The 15,121-nt window shown below is 39.6% G+C and overlaps 1 protein-coding gene across 1 annotated transcript in view; it reads left to right on the forward strand.

Annotated features, from left to right (window-relative positions):
• SIPA1L1 (signal induced proliferation associated 1 like 1) overlaps positions 1-15,121 on the forward strand; it is a 355,546-nt gene that overhangs the window by 145,613 nt on the left and 194,812 nt on the right. Inside the window, exon 7 of the mRNA XM_036252572.1 lies at positions 4,483-4,545. The gene's annotated coding sequence lies outside the window, so the exon portion shown is untranslated. The remainder of the gene's footprint in view (positions 1-4,482; positions 4,546-15,121) is intronic.

The following is a 15,121-nucleotide window of genomic DNA, read 5'->3' on the forward strand; positions in this document are numbered from 1 at the left end:
CCAACGAAACTGTCATTTCATGTATTTAAGGACCTTTTGTATTTCCTTTTCCTTTGTAACTTCTGTCCATTTTTCTCCTGTATTGTCTTATCAATTTGTAAGTGATATATTGATATATTCTAGATCTTATATTTTGTTGGTTATATATTTTCTAATTTATGTTTTCTTTTCTTTCTCTCTCTTTCTTTCTTTCCTTTTAATTAATCCTCACCCAAGGATATTTTTCCATTGATTTTTAGATAGAATGGAAGGAAGGGAGAGGGTGTGTGTGTGGGGGGGGGAGAGAGAGAGAGAGAGAGAGAGAGAGAGAGAGAGAGAGACATCAGTGTGAGAGACACATCGATTGGCTGCCTCTCACATGACCCGGACTGGGGCAGGGGACTGAACCTGCAACCCAGGTAGTGCCCTTGACCAGGAATAGAACCCTTGACCCTTCTGTCCATGGGCTGACGCTCTAACCTCTGAGCAAAACTGGCTGGGGCTATTTTCTTGATGGTGTCTTTTAAAAGAGAGAACATGTTTATTTTAATGCAGGGTGAATTTATTGTTCTTTTTTGTATTGTTAACCTATTCTGAGGCCATAACTATACTTTTATTGTCTACTAAAAGTTTTATAATCTTGCCTTTTACATGCAAATCGTAAAATGGAATTGATTTATATAGAGAGTGGAATAGGGATTAAATTTCACCCCCCCTCATTTATTCTATGTATTCAGGTATTTATTTTTATTGTAGACTCGTGGATATTTGTATTATCCTGTGTGTTGTAATCTATTACTCTAATTTTTAATTTTATTTTTCAAAATGTTCTAGATTTGATCCCTTCAGGTTGGTTCCAGTGTCCCTTTGATATGTCCCATCGTTTTTGAGCCCTTCCTTACATTCTTGGACCACAGGATGTTCCAGGCTCATCTGACACTTTCCCTGCTCCAGCTTTGCAGTCAGACATTTCTCCAAGTAGTCTTCCTTTTTTATTGTTATTGGAAGGCAGTGTTTAGAAACCAATATCTGGGTGGCAACTGTGCTCATTCAATGGGCTGTCATTGCCCTAGATTCTCTCAGAGGACAAAACTAGGAAATATATATGTATATATGTGCCTATAGCAATCTGTATCTGTCATCTGTGGAAATATATTAAAAACCATGATTTCTGCCAGGCCATTTGTTGCTAGGTGGATTGAGCTTTTTCCCATGGACTGAGAGGTCCTGGTTTGATTCCTGCACATGCCTGGGTTGTGGGCTCGATCCCCAGTAGGAGGCATGCAGGAGGCCGCCAATCTATGTATCTCTCACATGGATGTTTCTCTTTCTCTCTCTCTACATTTTTCCCTCTCTAAAGAAATCAATAAAACAAAACAAAACAAAAAACCCTCATAATTGCTGTGATTCAAGTCCAACACCATAGAGCTCATTCTGGCCTTTTCCCTTTCTTTGTTTTGTCTCTGGCCTCAGATTATAGTCAGGATATACTGGTTTCCGAAGTGGTTAGGTTACTTCTTTTCTTCCGCACTCCTGAAAATGTGGTGATGTTGGACATTTGTAATTTGATATTGATTGTGTTTCATTTTGAGTTAACCCCATATACTGGTTGATTTTAATGATTTACTTTTTAAATTTTATGAAACATTTCCATGGCTATAAATTTTAAAACTACACAAAAAAGATATATTTAGAGAACTGTCACTTCTCCCCCTATTCCTTGTGTTCCATTCTCATTCCCCTAATTCCTATCCCAATGCACCATAATGCCTGTGACATAAAATTCAAACTTAGTGTGATTGACAGGTCCCTTCATCATCTCAGTTTTAGCTTGTCCTTGCGCACCACATTCTGGCTGCCTCGGATTCTTGTTATTTCTCAAACTCCACTGGTTTATTCATGCCTCCAAGCCTTTGGTCATTTTCTCTCTCTGATTAGGATGATGCTGCATTTCCTCTTCCTTTGTTCATCTCTGATTATTCAAAACCCATTTTAACTCTGACCTACTAAATGAAGACTTCCTTTTCTCACCCTGCTTTTTCCACTGGCATGTCACTCCTCCTGCATGTAATAATTCTCTCCTGTTGATTTATAGCTCCACAGCAATTGGAATATTGTATAACTTTTATGACATTGAATTATTGATACATAGGCGTGATTCAGTTTCTCACACATATCAGTTATGCGGTAAATGCAGTATAGTGACTGGGTTTCAATTCTTTTCATTTATTTTTTCTTTATTCCTTCACTCCTTATTTCACTCATGATATAAGCTCATGCTTACAGAATGTGAATCTGTATAATGTGATGCCATGATCTTGTTGTCCCTGGAGTTTTCATGTTTTCTGCCTCTCCTAATATATTTGGACACAACCCTGGTAATTTAATGGCTTCCTATGATCCCTGGAAAATTACAGTATTCAGTTAAACTTTAGACACGGTATAGAGGGACAAGGTGACATCAAGGGATAGAAATGGTTTAATATATGCAGGCCTAGAAAGTCAAGACTGTTTTATCTCTCAGGATTGCTTCCTTGCCTGAAAAGCTGAAATTTTCTGCCCACTTATCTGTTAGATTGGAAGAAATTGTTATACTGGAAACAGCTCCCTTCAACAGTCTTTTAAGAACCCTAGTCAGCTTTTAAAATACAATTTTTGTCCAAAAGGCAAGTTCATTGACCTTACAAATTGTTTTTGTAAGCTGTTTTTGTTACCCTCTGTTCTGTGTAGATTATTCAGCAGATACGTTAAAATGTAGGGGCTTATTTCTGGTCTCTTCATCCACCATCTGTTACTTTCCTCGTTCCCTCTGGACTGTACTCTCCTCCTGACACTCGTGTGTGTTCCAGCTAGTCATAGCTCCTTCTCCAAGGTCCTACCTGGGGCTCAGAAGTGAGGTGTAGCTGCAGTGCAGACAGCACAATGAGTAGAGGGAAGGCTGCATGGCTGTACTTTGTGTGTGTTTGATGTCCAGGGAGAGTGAGCTATGAGAAAGTATCTACTTATAGAATTGACCAATATGCTTTGTTTATTAAAATACATAATTTACTTTTATAATATACTTTCAAGTGTAACACATCTAAAGACAAATGAATCAAAAATGAACACTTTGATGAATGTTCCCATATTGAACATAATTATGAAACCACCACTCAAATCAGAGAATCCAATATTCCTAGCCCACCAAAATCCCCCCTTCCACCTCCTTCTGGTCTCTACTGTTCCCCCACACTCAAAGGTACCTACTCTCCTGACTTAAATTCTTTTACCTATTTTTGAACTTTATTCAATGGCATCATACAGTATATTTTCTCATATATCTGGCTTTTGTTTCAACATGATGTTTATGAGATTCATTTGTGTTGTTACATCACTTGTAGTTCATTTATATTCATTACTGTATAGCGATCAAACCACAGCCTATGCTGGCAGCCTTTTTTTCTAAATAAGCTGTTATTGGAACAGGCCATACCATTCATTTACATATTGTCTGTGGCTGTTTTTTCCACTCCAAAGGCAGAGCTGAGTAGTTGCCACAGGGCACAGAGACCTTTTGGCCTATGAAGCCTAAAGTACTTAACTATCTGGCGCTTTGCAGAAAAAGCTGACTGACTTCTGCTATATAGTATTCAGTTGTATGAACACTTCACAGTTTATTTGTTACTGAGTTTTGGCTTCTTTTAATATTATTGTGTATGTGTTTGAAACGATGTATCTGTACGTACATTCCTGGTAGGCATTTCCCTAGGAGTGGAATTGCCGAGCCACTGTGTATATTTATGCTCCCCCTTATTAGATAGCGCTGAGCGGTTTTCCAGTCCACACTCTGTCCCGCCGGCTGTGTGTGAGAGCTGAATTGTTCCCGCTCCTAAGACCTTGTGTTCTCAGGTTTTCGTTTTTAGTCATTCTGATCAGTATGTAATTTCACTGTGGGTTCAATGTGTATTTCCTTGGTAATGGTTGTGGTTGAGCACCTTTTCCTATGCTTACTGACAGCTTAGATATCCTGTTTGGGTGACCTGTCCTTTTCTTACTGTTTTATGTGAATTCTTTATGTATTCTATGAGTCCTTTGGAGGATATATGTGTTGAAAGTACTCTTTCCTTCTTAGATTTCAGATGTGTGTTTTGGGGTTAGACTACATGATTTTTGAGTCAGTTTAGTAATTCTGTTTTTGTTTCAATTTCATAAATAGCATTCCAGGGCAATATTACTTGATTAAAAGGCATTTTGTTTGTTTTGTTTTGTTTTGGAGGGAAGAGCTACAATAAACACAGATGATGTGAACTTGAAAATATTTAGAGACAGTCTAATACTACAGACATTTTCTCTCATTTCTAATTTAAGTGCAGTTTACTTACTTGATAAAGGCTGGTTTGCTTCTTTCAGAAAAAGATAAAACTTTTGTTATGCATCTTTTTTATTTTAGTGAAATGTCTTGAGTACTTAACTTTTTTATTTTTAAACTATTTTTGACTTTTTATTTGTGTGTGTTTTTTTTAGGTTATGCATTATTACTATGGATGCTAACTGTCTAAATTCCTGTAACCATGGCACAAGACTATAGTAAGTACTATACAATATGTCCCGTGATGTACGTGCTTTAAAATGTGTTGACTTGTCTTTAAATTGCTCATTGGAGCTGTGGAAATATAGAAGCAAAGTTTTTTAAATCTGCTTTTCTCAAAGGAATCAATTCATTTGGTCATTTGCTTCTTGATTCTTTAGTCATATATAGAAATATATATCATGATAGTAATAAACACAGTCTTCTTGCTCTGCCTATTGTGCACATACTAGCAGAATGGTATTAGGGTTGGAGCCATGTCATGTATCCAGTTGACCCCTCCTGTCACGGAGTTGAGGAACTGACTACAGCTCCAAGGTGGCCCCGTGACTAGGGCAGTCCTATCCCTGCTTTGTCTGCCATCGACTCATCATGGACAAAACATCAGCGAGGGTTGCTGCGCATTACCTGGCCAGAGGGATGGCTTCAGGAATGGTACAGTAATCCTTTTCTAGCCTATGAGACTTCAGGGTAGGTCTGCCAGGGGTGTCTGGCAGAAATCTTTTAATAAACAGAGCTACAGGGAGAGCCTGCCTCTCTCTTCTCCGGGATGTTGTTTGGAGCTAGTGTGAGGTTTGGTGTGTCTGCAGCCTGAGCTAGAAGCCACACAGGGTGGAGGACAGAGAAGCCAGCCCTGCAGCCTGTCTCTCCTCCAGAAGTCCAAACTTTTGAGCCAATACATTTCCTTTTTGTTTAAGCCAGTTTGTGTTGGGAGCCAAAACATGCCAAGTGATTCACTTAATCTCTGTTTTATTTTTAGTAATCCATTAGTTTCTCCCCGGGGAATGTGGGAGTAATTGCAAAGTGAGGCAAAATGGTCTTTTAAATTAAACTGGCAGAGTGTATTGGTGTGTTGGTAGCACCCTCTTCACACTTAACAGTTAACAGGTAGTGATTTCATTTCCCAAGACAGGAGAATAAAATATATTGCTTTTAGATTTACCCTCTCCCCTCAAAGGTTTTACCTTTTAGTCTACCCATTTGGGCTGTGAATGCTGAAAGGGGGCTTGGACTGCCGGCCTGAAGATAGCCCCTTGTATGGGTGTGAATTTGGCAGTGTGGACCCGTTCCTAGAACAGTCCACACCCAATCTTCTGATTCCTTGTTTGCTTTCCAGAAATTAATATGAATATTCCAAACATGGGAACTTCATGAGGAATAACATAACAAATATCCGTATGTGCCTTCCCACAACACACTAGAGACACCGAATGTTTACGATTCTCTGGAACAGTTAAAATCCCAGGCACGCCTCCTTAACTGCAGTGCCCTGCCTCTGCCTCTGAGGAGCCACTGTCCTGTTTGGGCTGTACCCTCCTCACGCGTTTGTCCTTATGGTTCTGTATGCCTTTTAACTTCAGGCCTGTAGCTACTATGCGTATTTGTTATTGGAAATCTCAGTTTAGAATAATAAATTCAGGATCACAGAGAGAGGCTATAAATGTGTTCTCAGATACTTGTGCAAAGGTTGATTGCTAGGTGTCCTAGTGATCTGTACTTTCAAAGGGTTGATGAGTTTAATCAACATGCTGACCACCTTTTATCTTCTGGAATCTGGTGCTTGGTCACTTCTCAGGTCACTTCCTGTCCCTGAATGCATTCCTGTGCAGGTTTGGTACGTGCAGGCACTTTTAAAGCCAGTGTGTCATCAGTGAGCTTTTCATGATATGTCAGTTGCTTTTCAGTTTAAATAGCTCTGTTCATCCTGTGGTCAGTGCGCTTGCTTTTGGCAAACTTAGGTCAATCTATGCAGTTTTCTGTACTCTGACAGTTAGTTGTCACACCTACGGAGTTTTCTTCTTTGCTTACTAAAGCTGTCAGTTTGTCCCTGGTGCTGGTAGCAGTAGTTATGAAAGAGGCATCTACTATGAACAGACTGTGCGACATGGTGCCTGGAAACATAGTACTGTGGGGGAAGAAAACACAATTTTACTTCAACCTGTCTAAACTCTTCTGGCAAAACTAATAACCAAATTCCCAAAGTGAGCAGTGTCCAGCCAATAAAGTCTCCTGGCTGGCTTGCCAAAACCCTTTTAAGTTCTTCTGGCTGGACTAATTAATTAACATGAGACATAGTAACAGGAGAAAAGGACTAAACTTATTGCATATGTACATCCAGGGGTTCCATATGCATATGAGACCTAAGCACTGATCAGGCATGCCATCTTGGGTGAGGTGGGGTGGGGGTAGGGTTGTAGTTTGGGACTTCAAAGGGCAGGAAGGTAATTCACATGGAGAGAGAAAAGCAAATATTTGACAAGTAAATGTTTGCTGGACCATCCTTGATAGGACACAGAGGACTTTGATCAAAAGGGCCGTGCTAGTTTCCTCCCTATCACATACTAGTTTATATTAAGCTATAGTTATCTATGATGATATCTCCCTTCCTGAAGCAAGTCCTCTATCTAAATTATTTTAGGTAGTTAGGGAGAAGGTTAAAGGTTTTTTTTTTGAGTCCTCTGTTTCTTAAAAAATATACAGTTTAAAATAATCAGTAGCCCAAAGGGCATATTTTGGGGTGGCAAACTCTGCTTTTCCTCAGTATCTCCGTCACTTGCAGATCTCAGAAATTTCTGCTGTATTGTTATTTCCTTTTGTGCCCCAATGTGAGCTTTTTTTTTTTTTTTTTTTTTTTTTAATCCTCACCCGAGGACATTTTCCCATTTTTTGCACAGACAGAGTGGGAGGGAGAGAGAGGAAGAGAGAGAGAGGGAAACATCGATGTGAAAGGGACACATCGAGTGGCTGCCACCCGCACGACCAACCAGGGCCGGGGACAAACTGCAACCAAGGCACATGCCCTTAGCGGGAACCGAACCCGTGTCTCTCCGGACCGCAGGCGGACGCTCTAACCGCTGAGCCAAACCGGCCAGGGCCCAATGTGAGCTTTGGCGATCATTTTGTATCATTCTGGTCTGAAATGTATGTTAGGTCATTCCATTTCTGCGTTCAAAAAACTCAGTCTTTTTTGCTGTTGGAGGGATCTTATTATTATCCCTGTTCTTGTTTGGAATGTTATTGTTGGAGCTAGAAACTGAACAGTCATTTCCATTTAGAGATCATTCATTCTTTCAGTTGGGGAACATAATTACTGAGAAGGTGCCAGAGAAAGATCGATGACAATCAAAAGAGGATTTCTTTCTTTTGTTTTCCAGGGTATTATCTTTGCTTAAGTGTTTAACATGTGAAAAAAAAGGTAACTGAAAAGATTTTTATGCCTTAATTCATATATATTGTATCCATATTATAGGAAGGAAAACAGTAACATCTTTTGTTGAAATCAAACTTAGGTTTTTGTGCCTTGTACATGCAGGTTTTTTGTGTGTGTTTTTTTTGTTAAAAGAATGGATTCTTCTTTTAAGTTTATTTAAATGTAACTATCTTTAACATTTTTTCCCTTCAGTATGGACCCAGGATCTTAAATTAAAATGATGCCCTGGCCAGTTTGGCTCAGCAGTTAGGGTTGTGTGGGTGGCGGCCACTCTATGTGTCTGTCTCACGTGGATGTTTCTCTCTCTCTTCCTCCCTTTTTCTCTCCCCCTCACCCGAGGACATTTTTCCATTGATTTTCAGATAGAGTGGGAGGGGGAGAGAGAGAAACATGATGTGAGACACATCAATTGGTTGTCTCCCACACGATCCTGACCAGAGCCAGAGACCAAACCACAGCGAAGGTACCAACCTTGACCAGAATCGAACCTGCAACTCTGGTCCACTGGCTGACATTCTAACTACTGAGACAAACTGGCCAGGACACATTATGGGTACTTTTAAAGGGAAAAAGCCTTTTGAAAGTTTTCTTTAAAAAATAAATAAATTCAGGGCCCTGGACCAGTAGCTTAGTTGGTGAGAGCATCATCCCAATACACCAAGGTTGTGAGTTTGATCTTCAGTTGGGTCACGTATAGGAAGCAACCAATGAATGCATAAATAAGTGGAACAACAAATCGTGTGCTCTCTCTCTCAAAAAATAAAATAAAAAAATCCCCTGGCCACTGTAGCTCAGTGGATTGAGAGTCATCCCATGGACTGAGAGGTCCCCCATTCAATTCCTGGTCAGGGCACATGCCTGGGTTGTGGGCTCGATCCTTGGCAGGGGGCATACAGGAGGCAGCTGACCAATGTATCTCTCTCACATCAATGTTTTTCTCTCTCTCTCCCTTCCTTTCTCTCTAAAAAAATCAATGAAAACATTTTTATAAAAATCAATTCAGTAAACTGAGATTTTTTTGTTTCTTGTGGAGTGATGTCTTCTTATTTATTTTCTACATAAGTGGATTTGTAGACTTGGCTCATATTTATACCTCAAAATGAAATGGTGTCTTTGTGGGGGATGGCCCACTGGGCTGAGAGACCATGTAGACAGTGACTCAGATCTGTAATTAGGTCCTGCTCTCCGCACCCTTGTTAACTTGAAAGCGCTGGCCATAGACCATTTAGTCTGGGAAAGCAATACATGAATCATCTGAATTGGCACAAATGATCTGGAATGATATTAAACATTTTCTACTCTCTATTCTGATTGAGGGAATTAGAAAGGGAGACTTGGTCTTTGAGTTTTAAAGTATTCTAGAGGATAAATATACATCCGTGGAAGCAGTTGTCTTCCCTAGATAGAATGCAAAACAGAGTATCTCATGTTTGTAAACAGTTCTGATTTTGCAGGTCTGTGTTACAACATTCCACCTCACTTTCTATGCTCTCCTTTGTGAAGTAGTGACTTGCTGCCTTCTAGCTCCAGTCCTCCCTCCCCCAACCCATTTCTCTCAGAGAAAGAAATCCAGGGGCTGTCTTGCTGCCTGGAGCCTCAACTTAACACATTTGAGGTAGGGGGAAATTCTAGTTTATATTGTATCTATTTTTTTTACTGTAATGTGTTCTACTTACTCATCATTATCTCTCATACTTAGGATGGAATTTTCATATTATTTTCTTCCCTTTCTCAAAATGATGGGTCAACAGATATATTGAGACCTATTAGGCATCTGGCAATGAAGTGGGTAAAAGTCATTTTTTGTCTTCACTAAATAACAACTTGACTTTGTTTCCATTTATTTTATAACTAAACTTTAAAATAAGCATATTCATTCTGAAGTGGAGGACATTTATAAGTCATTTAGGAATAAAGATAAAATAAAGACTGTTCTTAGATAGAAAGTAAAACTTTTGATTACATTTTTCTTTTTCTTTTGGGTTTTCTCAAGGACATTAATGGTCCTGCCCAGTATTCATTATCTTACTATGTCTTCTCTGAAGAGAAAAAGACGCAGATTTATCCAGTCTGTAGCAAAAACACCAGATTTTCAAGTTGTCACGTGAGGTGACTTTTTAATGTGTGGATAAATGTTTATTTTCATACTGGAGTATGTGTGGGTGGGCGTGGCAGAGGAATGCGTCTTTGACAGGAAGGAGAAGAAAGCTGTAGCTCGCCATGTAATTCTGCGTTTTCCAGGCGTGACTGCTGCTTGGTGTCGTGGGTGGATGTGCACAAGCACGTGAATCGGGTTGTGTTCATCTGTGGCATTGCTATTTGTTAGACATTGTCATGTTCAGTTTGGAGTTAAGAATCAAGCGTTCAGATTATGAAATTGTTAGCTCATCTGCCGAGCTAATTTCATCAGTTGAAAGATTTTAGAGTGAGTTCTTAAGAAATTGACTGGTAAAGTATTTCATATCAGTGAGCAGCCTTGATAAAATCCCTTATTACATGATTAGTTAATCTCTTTTCTCTGACCTAAATCACTAAGACCTTCGTATTAGCAATTTAGGCTGAGTTTATAAAGACTGCCTGCTCATTAAGAGCTGTGATCCTGTTTGCTTAGTGCCCAGTTAACCTTTTCACTTTGTCTCTCTTTGCAATTAGGAGCCAAGAGAGTCCATGCTTCAGTACAAAATACAAATCTCCCAACCTTGTTATCATTAGTTTGCATATTGTATAACTAATTGGATCATTAGCCAACACCTAAACAGAGGGTGTGTGAACAGTTTACCTTTAGTGGGAATTTAACATCACTTTATGGCTTCTAGCTTACTTTGGGTAGATTATTCCTCCCATGGTAGTGAGTATCTCTTATTAATGGGTGCAGTGATTGCAAGACAGTGAGGAATTCTGACGTTCTAATGAGGATAAAAATATCAAAAGGAGTTTCACATTTGATTCCATCTTATCCCCTCAGTAGCATATGCCTTCTAACTTTATGGAAATGAAATCTCAGTTTTCTGAATGAATGCGAATCTCTAATGAAAGCTTCCCATCCTTATTCGTTTATCTTTTTAAATTCTTCCCAAACCAATGACATGGCGTAGTCTGGTCCGTAGGGTTAGGTGGCCCCTCTGTAGTCTGGAAGCTCTGGTCAGCAGTGTGTGAAGATAGACCAGTGTCTCTACTTCTGTCTGAATGTTTGCCCCATCCCTAAAATTTGATATCTCCACTGTATTATTTCATAGTGGCCTCATTTTAAAGATGTAAACACCAGTGTATATCTATTCACTCTGTGAGTATAGAGAGGTTATTGGTAGATTCAGGCCAAGGTCCAGCATTCAGTTTTATTTATTTGAAGCATCAAGAAAATTACAGTTAACCCTCTGTCTTCCAGCAAAATAACGTCTATAAAAATAATACATTCTTGTGAAAATGTAGAAAAGCAGATAAACATAAAAATGAAAAGAAAAACCCCCTATAATTTTACCATTTAGAATAGCTATTATTAACATGGGCATTTCATTATAAAGGGGGAAAACACCTCACACCAGTTGTTAATATAAAACACTGAAGGCGATGGCAGCCGGAAACTTAAATACGTACGTGGTGTGTGTTAGAGTTAATATCTTCTAAGTGACAGTCAGTATTCATTTCTGTGTGTTGTGACCATCTCATCACGGGATAAGGAGAGAGCCTCTTTAATGAGAAGCTGGACTCTGGCCTATTCTCTTAACTTTTGTTTGCAATGATTTCCAAGGAGAGACTTTCTTGTGTAGAGTGTGTTTCTCTATGAGGGCGTGGGGCTTTTTGTTTTTTAAGTGAGAGAGTCATGTAAAATAAGCTGCTATATAGAAAGAACAGAAGACTAATACTGTATAGTTTTACAGGAAATGTCTTCTGTTCCCCTGATGGAAAGATGAGAGGAAAGTCAAGTGACCGAAGGCTGCACATGTAATTCTCAAGGGGTAGTTGTAGGACACAGTCCCTGCTAGATTTTTTTTCAATGTGGTATATGTGTCCTCAGCCACATTCTGTCTCATGTGCTTTTTCTCTCTGCACCCACCCCTCCCCACCCCGGACAGCTCTGCGTGTGTGTACCTTAGCAGTGCAGCGCCGCGACGGCACAGGGTAGACCGGAACTCCACCCTGACTCCAGGTCTCTGACTATCCCACTTTGTGCTTAGTTACAATAACTGGGGTTATTGTCTGGTTTGCAAATCATCACACCACAGACTCAGGCAACACACATCACCCTGGATCTGAAAGAATTTGTCCTTTGCGGCCCTTTGATCATTTCTGAGCATTTGTTTGTGGGCTCCCCTCTCGGAGGTTCAAAATAAGTTGAGGTGCCACAGCCCTGTAGGCTTCCAGGGGCTTCTTTTGAGTGTCTGTCCTTAGGAGAGGCGTCCTCCCTGAGCAGCGATGCACTTCTGCCGGTAATGACCCCCAGTTCCTTGTCCTGAAGCCACTGTGGAGTAAACAGAGCAAATGATGAGAGCTTTGTCTTTTGTCCTCTCTTCCAAGTCTAGAGTGTCCAAGTGGTTTTAAAGGAAGCCTGTATTTTGTGGTATCATTCAGTTTGGGCGCTGTGTTCAGTTGAGATTTTCGCCTGGAATTCTTTGGGAAACTCCACCCCTGGGAGAAAATGAAGATTTTTAAAAGAATGTGTTTCAGCAGCTGTTAATGTTAGGATGAACACAGCACCGCTGTGAAGACCGGCTACACAGCAGCGGCTCGCCAATTGCACTCCTGTGACCGCATCCCTTCCCCTGGGAGACCACTGCGAAATATATTAGGCAGATAGTGCCAAGTTTTTGTAATCTTTATTTTAATTTTATTGGGTTCTGACACCTAAGTTTTTAAAAAATTATCTTTATTGTTGAGAGTATTATAGATGTCCCCCTTTTTTCCCATTGACCCCCTCCACCCTGTTCACACTCCCCACCCAGGCTTTCGTCACGCAACTGTCTGTGTCCCTTGGTTGTGTGTGTGTGTGTGTGTGTGTGTGTGTACACATACATATATATGTTCTTTGGTTAATATTGCCAAGTTTTAGATTATTTTATAAGTTCGTATTGTATTGAGTGTTGGAAAACATTCAAAATGTGAGTAATTGGTGTCATAATATGTTTTTAATTTTAAGCATCAAATTGGGATTTTAGTATTTAAGTGGTTAAAGCAAATTTAATTTGTTTATAAATAATAGCAATCCTGTCTTTCCTGTCTGTTTTACTAATGGGTAGCTTCATGAGACATTTAGATTTTGCATAATCATGGTCAGTAATTCTTAACTGTTGTCTTAGCCCCAGTTTTGGGTTGTGTATTAGTTAGTTTTCTTGCATGGTACTCAGATTTATTACAGGGAACTATTCTCAGCCTGAAATAAAGAACCCTCTCTATTTGTTTATTTGTTACTTGGACTCTTAGCAAGTTACTATACTCTCAGTGGGTTACTGATTCTGTGAAATTTACCACTCAGATGCAGACAGACAGGATTTTGTTTTGATTTGTTTTAGATAAGAATCCAGTGTAACCCCTTTTTGGAAAGGATTTGGATAAGTCATTCAGTTGGCCTCCCAGTCCTCATTCAGTCTCTTTTTCCTCCTCTATCTCTATTTTCTTCTTCTTTTCTCTGAGGGAGAGAGGGAGTGTGTGTGTGTGTGTGTGTGTGTGTGTGTGAGAGAGAGAGAGAGAGAGAGAGAGAGAGAGAGAGAGAGAGAGGTTTGACTTTGTTCTAAGTCAAGGATTGGAATAAAATTAAGTCAGGTAAAGAATAAACCTGATCTGGAAGAAAAGTAGAGAGCAAAGAGTTCAAGTGAGAACTTTGTGGTCTCAAAAGTAAAACACCAAAGAAGAATTGGTCATTATTCCTTTAACTGTTTTATTGTTGTTGTTGGCCTGAGTCACACCAGGTAGCTACCATTTTCTGGCCAAGGTCTGAGGACAGCTTTTGAACAATAGCTAAGTTTTCATTTTTTTGTTTCAACAGTAGATGCTCAGTTAATAGAAAGTTGGACTGATTTGCTGACTTGTTAACTGCAGGAAAAGGAAAATACTCATTATTTCCTTAAAATGGCTGTTGTGATTTTCTTCCAGATGAATTCTTCTTTTATTCTGTGAAGAGTCTATGAAATAAGTTGAATACTTTAAAAAAAATCAAATCTTCTTTTCTGTTGTATACACTAGGATCTCTTTTTCTCTAGAGGAGTATGAAGTATGAGAAGTTATTTTCTCTTTGTATCAAAACAAGAGGGTACACTATTGTCTAGTTCTCAGAGAGGTGATTTCCAACCATTCTTACATTGGATATTTGTGGTACATCAGTCCTCCATAAGGTGGTTGAAATAAAATTTAACCTAGAATGTTGTCATTCTTTGAAATTTTTGGAGTTCCTCCAAGGTGGTATGAAACCACAGCTCAAATCCACACTGCCTTGGGGATAAACCTTTCACTGGTACATGGGCCGTCTTCCTTGGCAAGGAAGACAGTCATCTACCGTGTCCAGCAGAATGGGAGCTGGTGCCAGAGCATTTCTCTTAGGCTTCTACAGTTGCTACTTCAGCTCCATCTGTTCTCATTACCAGGTCTCTAAACTTCATTGTCTGGTTCACTTTCTCCCCACTGTTACAAATAGAGGCAGGGTCATTGCACTTATTGGAGTTTGTATCTGTTTTCTGGAAAAGGGCAAAGTACTCTTATTCCTTTAAGTTTCAATGCTTGGAAAACAAACAAGCAAAAACAAAAGAACAAAGAAAGAAAAGGGAAAGTCTGGTTTCTCAAATAGTTGCAGTCTTTCTTTTTAGACCCCCTTTTATTGGGCATGTTTGTTGAATGTAGGGCACCACTAACTGTCATCCTGGAGTGTTGCTTTCAAATCTAGTAGAGACCATGGTCTATAAAATAGCTTCTTAGTTATTGTTTCTCAGCACAAGAGAAGATGCAATTATTTTGATTTTGTTAGTTTTTTTCCTCTAAGGACAGAGTGGCTACTTTGTTTTTTTCTGTGGCCTGTATGAGGCAATGTGGTTTGTTTGGTGCTGGGATGCTCCTGTGGTCCTGTGTGGGCTTGGCCCATTTTCCAAATTAGGTAAAGAATACAAAAGTGCTGTCTGATAAACTCTAAAAGTGTTATGAATGGGAGAGGGTATTGTCATTATTATTCTCAGCTTGAGTGGCTGACTGTAAATATTCTATGTTAAGTTCATGACCTCCATCTGAGAACCAGCCACTTTTGACAATCCTGGTTCCAGGGAAGTGCTATTTTTTTATTAGGTCACATTTACCTGCTCGGACCGTTTGTGAAAGTAAACGATTTGCACATGTAACAAATATAGCCTATATTGCATTAAAATGAGCTGGTGTTTGGCTCAGCA

Source organism: Molossus molossus, unplaced genomic scaffold (genome assembly GCF_014108415.1).
Source record: "Molossus molossus isolate mMolMol1 unplaced genomic scaffold, mMolMol1.p scaffold_m16_p_1, whole genome shotgun sequence".
Classification (NCBI taxonomy): Eukaryota; Metazoa; Chordata; class Mammalia; order Chiroptera; family Molossidae; genus Molossus; species Molossus molossus.